The sequence below is a fragment of the Diceros bicornis genome, chromosome 5, assembly GCF_020826845.1.
Source record: "Diceros bicornis minor isolate mBicDic1 chromosome 5, mDicBic1.mat.cur, whole genome shotgun sequence".
NCBI classification, from domain to species: Eukaryota; Metazoa; Chordata; class Mammalia; order Perissodactyla; family Rhinocerotidae; genus Diceros; species Diceros bicornis.
In genome coordinates this window covers 69,324,262-69,336,725 of record NC_080744.1, presented here as the reverse complement: position 1 = coordinate 69,336,725, position 12,464 = coordinate 69,324,262, and positions in this window count along the sequence as shown.

Sequence of the window (12,464 nt, the reverse complement as noted above, 5' to 3'; positions counted from 1 at the left end):
AGTTTTGTTCTCTGTTCCACAGACATTTTTCTTCTCTTCTGAGACGAGGTTCCAGTGAACAAAAGGCATCACTATTTTGCTCTGTTTTACCATGAGCAGTGGTTGGTTAACACAGGTAGAGACCATCCCATTATGTTAAAAGCATAAACAAAGGTCTTGTTTGTGCCAGCTGAATTGTTGCTTTGTGGTTCCATCTACAACAAATGACATCATGCAAGTGATTGATTTTGTAAGAGTCCTCTGTAATGAAAAACTTGATTACATTTAATTGTGGACCGCCTTCCTGGTGGTAAGGAAGGGGAAGCAAGGCTGAGCTATGACTCAGCTGTTTACTGTTATTGTACCTTCCCGTCACACAGCAATTAGTCTTCAGTCTGTGCTCCTCCAGTGCTCCCGCTTTATAAACCCCAACACCTCAGCAAAATTCCGAACTCCCAAACAGCCTACCAAAGCAAAACAACAATTACCGAGAGCTTAGAGGACAGAGATGAGAATGGTTTGTACTAATGCCACTCTCCTGCTAAATCTAAAGACATGATAAACATCTAATTTATTTATAAAAGTTCATATGTGGCAAAAAGAAAAAGGATAACAGTTTATCTAGAAATCAATGTATTATCCTACATTAAAGTTAAAAAAATGGAACGTAAGCTTCTTGAGGGCTGCAGGTGTATCTTCTTTACCATCGTGTCTCCAGCGCCCAATATGTGATCAGCACATAGTAGATATTTACTGGATGAATTTACTAATGGTACAAGATGAAAGAGAGCTGACATAGTATTAGTTTGTTTCAGTGACTGTATTTTTTTTTTTTTTTTTTATGTCTCAGCCTGTTCTTGCCTTATGGTCTCTATATTCTTTATCTCTTTGGATATTTAAATATATTTATGTTAAAGTATCTTTGAGATTATTCTGTGAGTTCTAGTTGTAGTCTCATTTGTTAGTCCACTGACTCCCTCATTGTGGTTTGCAAATTTTGACTGAATTCACATTTAATGAGAGTTATTTTCATGGGAGTCTTGTGTGTCCAAAGTTGTGAAAGTGTCTTTTGCTAAGCTCTGTGGGTTTTATCAGTTCTAGACAGGTTTCTGTATTAAATTTCTTAGCCTGAAGTTTCCATACTTCACAGTGGTGTGAATTTGGACCTCCCATATATCTGCATGGGCACAGTTTTGGATTCCAGTTTCTCATTGGTGACCTTATCTACCCACGATTGGCAGATACTGCACTTCCTTGCTGCTTTTAGACCAGTGAGTGGAGTTTTTCTAGTCTCTGTCTCAAAGAGATCTTTCTTCATGGTCCTGGCCAGCTCTCCACTCATATTGGCATCATCTCCTTTCCCTTTCTTTGGCATCAAAACCTCAGCCCCAGTGGTAAGGCCTGTATCCAGAGGCCGTATCTGTTTCCCCTGTGAGCCATTACGCCCCTGTTGATTCCTTCTTTATTTTTATTCCTTGTTTCTAACACCTGGAGATTTCTCTTTCTTGCTTTTGCTCTCTGATCTATATTCTTAAATGTTTTGGATTGTATTTTGTCTAGCTTTTCCATGTGTTTGGAGCAGGATTTCAGTCAGCCATGATGACTGGAAGCCTTAGTGTTAATTCACATTGAAAAAGAGCTGGAGATTTTATGTGACCACAAGCTAGTAGCAACTGATAATACAAAGTATACAATGCAATCTTGCATGCTATTAAAATAAAAATGCAATGTGTAGATTGTGAGATAAGTCCCACTGCTAGTCAGATCTCATTTGCATTTTGTTCCTTAGACTTTGCCATGAGATCAGAGCAAACCAGAGGCCAGTTGAGTCAACTAAACGACTAAACTGGAATTCTTAAAATTCTTTGAAAGAAGAATGATGGGGACATGTCAAAAGGACACTGGAGTCAGCTTGTAGGGCTTCCCACTGGCCAAATATTAGGCATCAAAATAAATCATGGTAATATAACCTTTTGAGTAAAATAAGAATCTATGAGTCTATGGTGATATAAAGTATTGAATTAAAAAATAAATGCAGGGAGGAGGGAGCACGCTTCCATAGAGTAGAATACCAACTAATAAATGTAGAATGAATAATGGAGTTAGAAAATCATCAGTGGATGCTACAACTAGTGGGTGAAAGTTTAATGAGGAACATTATATTTCCAGTTTCACACTATCTCCCCACAAATTACTTTTTCATTACAAAGGGAAAAATAGTAACTTCATAGCTGAGAAACCTGGTGGACACCACCTTAACCAAGTGATTGAAGCTAACACCACCAATACTGGAACAAACCAACATTGTGTGTCTCCTGATATGGTCATTGAGAAGGACATATCATCCCTTCCGTGGTATTCCTGACAAAAATACATAGTCTGAATCTAACCGCAAGGAAACCTCAGACAGACACAAAGTGAGCAGGGACATTCTACAAAATACATGACCAATGTTCTTCAAAAATGACGATGTCAAGAAAGACAAAAAAAAGGCCAAGGAACTCTACTAGTTTGAAAGAGACTAAAGACGTATGGCAGCTAGATATAACATGTGATCCTGAAGAAAGGAAAAGTACATATCAAGGACATTAATGGAACAATCCTGACATTTGAAAATGTAGTTAGTTAACACTATTGTATCACTGATAAATGTCCTTATTTTTGGCAGTTGAACAGTGGTTATTTATGAGAATGTCTTTGTTCTCAGGAAATACCTGCTGAAGTATTTAGAAGAGAAAGGAGTATGATGTCTGCAACTTATTTTTAAATAGTTCAGAAAAAAAAGATCTATGCGTGTGCATGAGAGAGAGAGGCGGAGGGAAGGAAAAGAGAAAGAATAATGACACAAATGGAGCAAAATATAAAAAGTTGGTGAATCTGAGTCAAAGTTATATTCTTGAAATTTTCTTAAGTTTGAAATTATATCAAAATTTAAGAATTATTCCCTAAAAGACCTCCTTAGATCTGAGATCTTGGATCAAAGTTGATTCTGCAGATGGATATAATCAGGAAGTAAAAGCAGGAAACCAGGTGGGTCATTTCAGAGTTGACTAGAAAACACCACCTAGTGTATTATCAGGTTGACTTTGAGAAGATCATTTTGGTTCTAGGAATAAAACAATCTAGAATAGGCATGTGTAGCAAAAATGTAGAGCCACCAGAGTTTGTCTCCACCTTCCTGAGCCCTAGTCCCCACCCCATCCTCCTCCAGAAACTCAGTATTCTGATGCCCTCTGATGCTCTCAACTCCTTTCTTCCCACCACTGACCTTCCTTATAAATTCCCACACCCATCAATATTACCCTACCTTTTGGCTTCTGTCCCTACCCTTTTGAGATCTTTTAAAAATATATGTATTTTCTCTTTCATTTATATTTGTATCATATTAAGCTTCTATTATTACTGAAAAGGTTGGCAAAAGAGAAAGGGGCCAGAAATACTTTGATGTATGGTAACCTTATTCAAAACTCATGAGAAAATAGAGCTCACCAATGATACAGATAGGATAGCATCCAAGGGAAACAGGATCATACAAGAGGAAACATCTAGTTTTGATAACAGAAGCCTTGAATCCAAGCCATTGCTGGCTCTCAGCAGAGCAGCTGGGTCCCCTTGCCTGCTGCCCACCTGGGCTGGTATTCCCATGGGAATACAATCCAAAATGAAGCTCAAGGGCCCTCACCAGGGTGGCTCTTCCAGTGCTTCGCTGTGCTGCTGGCCTGGAAGCAGGGCCGGAATGGGAGCCACCTCCCTGGTTGTAGCACATAGTCTCACTCCACATGGCTATGTTTTAAGTCACCATTAGCTTCAGAGGCAAATGGTAGTCCATGGATTTATCTTCACTTGAGAGCTGCAAAGAGCATTCAGCATGACTTTTGGTTTGATTTAAAGTATTTTAAAGAAGATTTGTCAGACTCTTAATCAACTTAAAAAAAATATTAAAAATCATAAACCATACCAGAACAAAACAAAAACCATAGAGTTTACATGATGTTTCTTGAACACATGACTCCTGACTGTAGCCTTCTGAAAAATGCTTTTTTTCCTTTGGTTTTCATGATGCCATGTTCTTCTGATTTTTCTACTTCCTATTTGATGACTGTTTCTCAGACTCTTTTATGGGTTTTCTTCTACCACCTGGGGTTTTATCCAAGGCATTCTCTCTTTATACACTTTTCTCAGACTATTTCCACTACCCCCATAGCTTGGAGAACTTCTGTGAGGGCCGCCTGCCTTGTGGGCCACAGCAGTAAGAGGCCATGGGGTAAACCCCTGTGGTGGCTGCAAAGGGGAGAATGAGAGGAGTTGAACAGGAGCTGGAGCCCCCATATCAGTGGAAGTATGAAATTAAGGAGGCTTGGAAGGCTCATTTAAGAACCCATATGGGTACAGTAGTGTGGCATTGGCATAAGGATAGGCATATAGATCATTGGAATGACATTGAGAGTACAGAAATAAAACCATGACAAGGTTTTGACAAGGGTGCCAAGACATTCAATGGGGAAAGAATAGTCTCTTCAACAAATGGTGCTGAGACAACAAGATACCCATATGCAAAAGAATGACGTTGGACCCCTTCCTCACACCATATACAAAAATTAACTCAAAACAGATCATAGATCTAAATGTAAGAGCTAAAACTATAAAACTCTTAGAAGAAGTTGTATGGGTAAATCTTTGTGACCTTGGGTTGGGCAAAGCTTTCTTAGATATGACACCAAAAGCACAAGTGACAACAGAAAAAATAGATAAATTGAACTTCATCAAAATTAAAAATTTTGTGCTTCAAAGATACCATCAAGAAAGTGAAAAAGACAACCCACAGAATAAAGGGCAATGTTTGATAAGCAACTTATATCCACAATATAGAAAGGACTCTTACAACTCAATAATTAAAAAAACAAAATAATAAATAACCTAGTTAAAATACGCAAATTATCTGATTAGACATTTCTCCAAAGAAGATATACAAATGGCCAATTAGCACGTTTCACTAATCATTAGGGAAATGCAAATCAAAACCACAAGGAAATACTACTTCACACCCACTAGGTGTGTGTATATCAAAAAGGCAGATAATAACAAGTGTTTGTGCAGAGGTGGAGAAACTGGAACCCTCATACACTGCTGGTGGGGATGTAAAATGGTGCAGCTGCTTTGGAAAACAGTCTGGCAGTTCCTCAAAAGGTGAAACATAGAATTACCATATGACCCAGCAATTCCAATCCTAGGTATATACTCAGAGAAAATGAAAACATATATCCACACAAAAACTTGTATAAGCAAGAATGTTCATAGCAGCATTATTTCATAATAGCCAAAACCGTGGAATCAATTCAAATGTCCATCAACTGATTAATGGATAAATTAAAGGTGATATATTCATATAATGGAATATTATTCAGACATAAAAAGGAATGAAGTACTGATAGATACTAAAACATGGATAAACCTTGTAAACATAAAGAAGCCAGTCACAAAAGACCACATATTGTTTGATTCCATTTATATGAAATCTACAGAGACAGAAAGTAGAGCAGTGGTTGGCTAGGGCTGGGGGTAGGGGTGTGAACAGCGACTGCAAGTGAGAACCTGGTTTCTCTGGGGGTGACGAAAATGTTCTAAAATTAGATTGTGGTGATAGTTACACAACCCCGAATATACTAAAAACCATTGAATTGTACACTTTAAATGGATTAATTTTATGAAATGTGAGTTAGGTCTCAATAAATCCATTTTATAAAGAAAAAATAGAACTCAAATGAGTTCCAAACCAGAGAGCTGTTCCACAGAAGGCTTCGCTAATGGGTCAGTATGAGCCACAGAATAATGACAACCACCTGAGAGAGGAGAGAATCCTCACTAAAGACAGTCATCTCTCCCTACTCCCTGCCATCCCATCTCTCCTTCCAGAACCAACACCAGAAAGGAGCGGAGGGGAAGCTGTGACCAGGAAATGACACAACTACCCACCCCCCCACTGCAATTCCCTGAAATTCAGTGCTCAGTGGGAACACCCTTGGGGGCAATTTGAGAGAATTTCAAGGGCAGGGTCAGGGATCCTAGGCATCGTGCAATTTGTGGGACAGTCCTGCACAAGAAATAGTTACCCTTTGTTCCGTGTGGTTTTAGAATGTCCCAGTGGACATTCACGTGGGTGAAAGACCTGCTTACGCTCATCTGAGCCTTGAATTAAACACTGTTTTAAACAAAGTATTTTTAATGTACAGTTTTAATGTACACTGAATTTTCAGAAGTTCACCTACTATGTAAATCAAAGGAAGGTTGTGTTTTTTTTATTCAGAACATTTCCAAGAGTTGTTCACCATTTCAGAAAACCGGGTCACAGATGACATCACCATTAGTGGTATTTGAGTCCCTGATGAAAACACCTGTATCCATCTGCATTTGTACCTAGCCCATTCACGTGCAAACATCTGACAGCTGTACTTCAATATGTCTCCTGGTATAGTCATGCCCAAGTGTTGACATACTGAGATAATACTCTTTTAATATAGACCACTTTCCTTTTGTTTCTCCCTCCTATTACAGTTTGGGCACCACGCTGTGTATCAGTCAGGGCCCCTCAGGAAACAGGTGGCACACTAAGGTTTAAAGGAATCAACAGTGGTTGGCGAAGCACCCTGTGGCGGGCAACAGCAGAAAGGCTTTACCACCCTTTGGCCTGAAGGGCCTGGGAAAGGTATGATGTTACTGAAGCCCAGCCCCCTCCCCTCTGTTATGGGCTGAACTGTGACCCCTTCCCCAAATTCATACATTGAAGTTCTCACTTCCAGTACCTCAGAATGTGACTGTATTTGGAGATAGGACCTTTAAAGAGGTAATTAAGGTTAAATGAGGGCTGGCCCCGTGGCTTAGCGGTTAAGTGCTCGTGCTCTGCTACTGGTGGCCTGGGTTCAGATCCCGGGCGCGCACCAACGCACCACTTCTCTGGCCATGCTGAGGCCGCGTCCCACATACAGCAACTAGAAGGATGTGTAACTATGACATACAACTACCTACTGGGGCTTTGGGGCAAAAAAGGAGGAGGATTGGCAATAGATGTTAGCTCAGAGCCGGTCTTCCCCAGCAAAAAGAGGAGGATTAGCATGGATGTTAGCTCAGGGCTGATCTTCCTTACAAAAAAAAAAAAAAGGTTAAATGAGGTCATTAAGGGTGGGGCCCTAATCCAATAGGACTGGTGTCCTTATAAGAAGAGAAAGAGGCACCAGGGATGTGTGTGCACAGAGGAAAGGCCATGTGAGGACACAGTGGAAAGGCAGCTGTCTGCAAGCCAAGGAGAGAGACGTCACCAGAAACCAACCCTGCAGGCACCTTGATCTTGGACTTCTGGCCTCCAGAACTGTAAAGACACAAATTTCTGTTGTTGAAGCCACTCAGTGTGTGGTATTCTGTTATGGCAACCTTAGCAGGCTAATACATCCCTCACCGCATCTTCCTCCCGCCCCCGCCCCTCCCACACACACACACACATGCGCTGTGACGGTATGACAATAGAGATATGCTAACACTGTTGGTAGCTCAGCGGGGCAGGGAATAAATACCCTCACCTCTTTCCTCTTGCTGTGGCCTTTCCTATCAGTGCCTCCCATGGGTCTAAGGCAACAGGAAGCTGGAGCACGAGGGAGCCCAGGTGATGCAATGTGTGGAGGTTAGCCTCTCTGGGCCCAGAGCAGGCCTTAGGAGGATGGAGAATAAATAGAGGGGCAATCAGAATATATTGATTTTTAGAAATTTTATAGGCAGATAAGTTATACTACCTATGAATTTCATTTTAAGATAGTAAAGCAGATGTTATAATTGTTATGACAAAAAAGGACTGGGTCTGTTTAAAGCTGAAAATCACCGCCTAGAGCCACCAGTGCCTCTAGGAAGGAGGGAAAATAGGCTCTGAATAGACACTAGTTTAAAAATGAAAAAGACTATGTCTTATTTGTGTCCGACACCGTCAAGTGAGGGAGTTGTAACCACAAAAATGACAGGCAAATTAAGGAATCTAACCAAGATATCCTTAAGGAACCAACTTCCCAGTCGGAAAGATGTGTTTAATTAACCCATTCACTGTCGAGGGATGATTATTTCCTCAATGTATCAGTTATACCAAACTGCTTGCATAATTTAAAACAACAACAATAAATCAATCTCTCTGGACTTGAATAATATTAAATCATGTATAATTATAGTCTGGGGGGAAAGATAACACTAACCCAATTCTAGCAGACCAAAAAAAAATAAGGCTTTTCTGATCATAGACGTAAAGGTATAAAAAAATGCAAAATGAATGAACTAGTCTCCACCAATAAACACAGCTTTGGCGACAACCGCAGGAGCCCTCTGATTCCACACGTCTCTCACTTGTTACCCCTTCTTTCCTAAAGCCTTTCCTCTCCTTGCTCTTCATTTGTCACCTAAGTAACTCACAACAAATGATAGTTTTCCCAGTCTGTTTCTCTGACTGTGTGGTTAACTGCTTTATATTCCCTTCAGCTTCTGGTGGACACATAGCAAGAGCTCAGAATCTTCTTTCACGGGTTGGGTGATTCACTTTCCAATCTGTAGGGGTTGAACCAGTGATTTTCAAACTTTGGGTACATTAAGATCACCTGGAGAGCTTTTCAAAAACACTAATGCCCTGGCCCCCAGCCCTAGAGACTCTGATTCAATGGGTCCCAAGCAGCCCAGGGCCGACAAGCTGAGTCTAGTTCAGGGTTTTTCCACCTTGGCACTGTTGACGTTTGGGGCAGAATAATTCTTTGTTGGGGGCAGGGAAGGACTGTCCTGTGCATAGTAGGATGTTTAGCAGCATCCTTGGCCTCTACTTGAGAGATGCCAGTAGTACCCTCTCTCCACTCGTAATGGATAAAAATGTCTCCAGATGTTGCCAAATGTCCCCCAGAGAGCAAAATCACCCCGTTTAGAACCACTGGTCTAGTTGCTCAGCATATTGCTTTAAGAGCCTAGTTTTGAAAGCCCATAATTTTGTTTTCCGTGTCTGTTCTGACAGGAAGCTGCAGAACTGTGTCTGGGAAAAGCACTAGGCTGTTGTCAGAAGGTGGACTTAGGCTTCGGCCACTTACCATGGGTGCCGTCCCGGCAGCTCTCTCACCTTCCCTCCGGGGCCAGTTCCTCCTCGGAGGGCTACGGAAGAGATCAGACTAGTGGATCTTACATTTCCTTCCAGCTCTGACGCTGTCTCTGCCTGCTTCACTTAGCAACCAGTTGGAATTGGAGTGTGTTTTATATTTGATACATTTATTGAAAAGAAGTTTATATTTCCCATTTAATTAAGAAAAAGTTAACTAAATTGCTTTATGGTTATGACTTTATTGATTCCCCACCTCCACCTCAAAAAGCTTCCTGTACCAACCTCCCAGGGGACAGACGAAAAGTAAGGCACAACATTGTTTTCATTCCTAAGTTACATAACCAATTTCAGTGTGGAATATGATTTAAACAGACAGGAAGAAATTGCATTTTTACAAGAGGAATTTAAAAGTGGAGATGATGGATTTAACAATTTAACTTTCAAAGACAAAAAAATCTCTGTAGGAATTTTAAAATGTAGATGTTATTTTTCAAAAGTGTAATGCTAGTGTGAAATGAATTTAAATGAACTATTTCCAGTCTGGGGTGTGTGATTTCAAATGACTCTGTGATCATTCAAAGAGCTTCCTGTATAACTACATGTAAATGGGGCAGAGGACAGTTGGAGGAAGGTGGGGTGAGGGATGATGCACTCGGGCCTCTAAGTCTGGCTCCATGAAGCCTTCCCCACTCTCCCTAGCCCAAAACTTGAGTCTCTTTGATTCCTCTTTCTCTCACTCCATTTCTAATCCAGCCGCTTCTCACCCCTCCCCTGCTGCTGCCTGGGTCATCTCTTGCCTGGATTAGTGTAATTGCCTCTTCTTCCTTGCTTCCATCTTTGACACCCTTCCCCTACCTTCTACCCCCTTCCCCATAATCTCTTCTCTACAGGGCACCAGAAAGTAGAATTGCCCCCCGGACCACCACCACTTTGCCATTGCACTGAGAGTAGAAACCAAATAGCCAAAAAGCCCTGCAGGATCTGGCTTCCCACTCCTCCCCTTATCTCACTGACCTCATCTCCTACTATTTTCCCTTATTCACTCCTCCCCCGCCACTCTGGACACCATTATAATTCCTCAAATACACCAGGCACTTGGCATGTTCCTGTCTCAGGACTTTTGCACTAGTTCTTCCCTCCCACCAGGATGCTCTTCTCTCAGAAGGCCATAGGTAATTCCTGTACTTCCTTCAGGTCTGGGTAAAAGGTCACCTGCTTAATGCAGCCACTTGCCCACCCCATTTAATACTGCAGACTGCCACCCACGTCCTGACTCACCACTCCATAAGCCCTGCTTTTCCTTAGTTCCCATGGCACTTATCACCTTCAAACATGCTATATAGTTTACTTACAATGTCTGTTCTCTTGTCCATTTCCTTCCACTAGAAGGTAAGCTCCATGAGGGCAGAGTTCTTTGTTTTCGTCTCTCGTGTTTTCCAAGCACCTAGAACAATGCCTAGAACACAATAGATACTCCAAAACCATTTGAATGAATGAATGAATGGGTGAATGAATGAATGAATGTTTGAAGCCTCCTCTGTTCTCCCACTGATTTTCTGTCTCTCCCATAAACTGTGAAGCCTGACCTTAGGTAAGCTGCTCAGCTTCTTTGTGTCATTACTGTTAAATGGGGTTGAGAAGTTACTGTATTTACCTAACAGGCTCATCATGTGGATCAAATGAGTTCTTACTTGAAGGGACTTAGCACGGTGCCTGGCATACCAAAAGTCCTCAGTAAATGCTAGCTGTTCTTATCGTTGTTATTGAAACTGTTGCCCAGGACCACAGCAGGAACATAGTGTGTGCTGAGTGAATGAATGAGCTCCTGGCAGCATGACTAACCAGCAATGGCTCTGAGGCAGGAGCTGACCTGCAGGACTGGGCAAGGGGAAGCTGGAAAGTCAGGGCCATTAGGAGGAGGGTGGGGCTGCGGCCCCTGAGGAGGAGTGTGGACTGGATCTGTGGGCCATCGGAGAGGATCTGTGTTTGGGGAAGGATGTGGAAAATGGATTATTAGCAAGATCAGAAGGGAAGGAGAGTGGTGGTGGGGAGATCTGTTAGGAGGGAACGCTTAGGTAAGGCACCTGTAGTTGGAACAGATGGTGGAGACATTTTGGAGACAGAATCCAAGCAAGCTCAGAAAGGCAATCTGCTTTTTATGCTCTATCAGGTAACAAAAATATGATTCACACGAATTATATTGATTCTTACCTACCATTAACTTTTAAATGGACTTTAATTTTTATTAACAGGCTCTTTGGCCTATTATTCAATAGAGAAGCAGACTGTTTTTCTCCTGGGGAATGTTTAGACTAGAAAAAAAAAAAAGGAAATTCTTTCCTTGCTAGGTAATAATAGACAGATGAAGCAAGCATGGCCAAAATACAATGTGAAGGAAAGCTCTGGAACCTGCTCTCGTCAAACCTCAGGGAGTGCTATAGCAATTTCTCTTAAAGGTTAGATCAGGAAATACACACATTACGATTAAAGCTCATCTAAGTGCTGATAACTGCTGCTGATAGTTTGAAAACTTTGGCATTTCAAGATCTCAATAAAGTGACTTTCTAAGCAACCAAAGGGCAAACCTTTGATAAGGCTGCAAGGTGAGATGAATTCCACAGCTGGAGTTAAGATGCCAGAGATGAAGGCTCCTTTTCTACATATGTTCACCACCAATTGACAGCTCCTGCCTCTTAAACTTAATTGCCTTCTCTCTTGGACCAGGAAGTTTCACAGTCTGTTGTCAGTCTTTGATGCTCAGGTGGTGTTAAATATTTTAAAAAACCAACAAAAGACCCCAAATTCTAACACCTCTTTGCCTGATGACAGCCCAGCCTCTGACTTTGGTTTCCTGCTCAGCTTCTCTTCCTTACTAGCAACCTCTAGGATTGCAAAGTCAGGGTGTTGTTACTGTTATTTTAAAGTATTTCTCATCTCTTAGGAGCCACATCTCCTGGGAACCATATTTTTCAGAATTTTGAAATTTGTCTGTTGAGGTCCCTTGGACATGTCTGCAGAGCCCTTTGGCACACCCAGGTCTTGTTTAAATGCTTGTTGAGGGCATGACTGTGCTCTGCGGCCGTTCTCTGATTATGGCCGCCTCCAAGACGAAATGGCTGTTGTCTTGCCAATTCTTTCTTAATGGCCAAAATCGGGTCCAGAGGGGCAGTTTCCTTTCGTCTCTGAGACAAAATGGTCAGCAAGGCAATGATGATGTGTCGGGCGCTCTGCTTCCAGCCCCGTGAGACTCCACTTGGGGGCGCTGCTGCAGGAGGAGAGGAGGCGCCTCAGGCAAAAGCACAGGTGAGCTCAGGTACCTGTGGAGTGTGTGCGTCAACCACATACTTTCCTACTGGGCACTCAGAAATACTTCCATCCT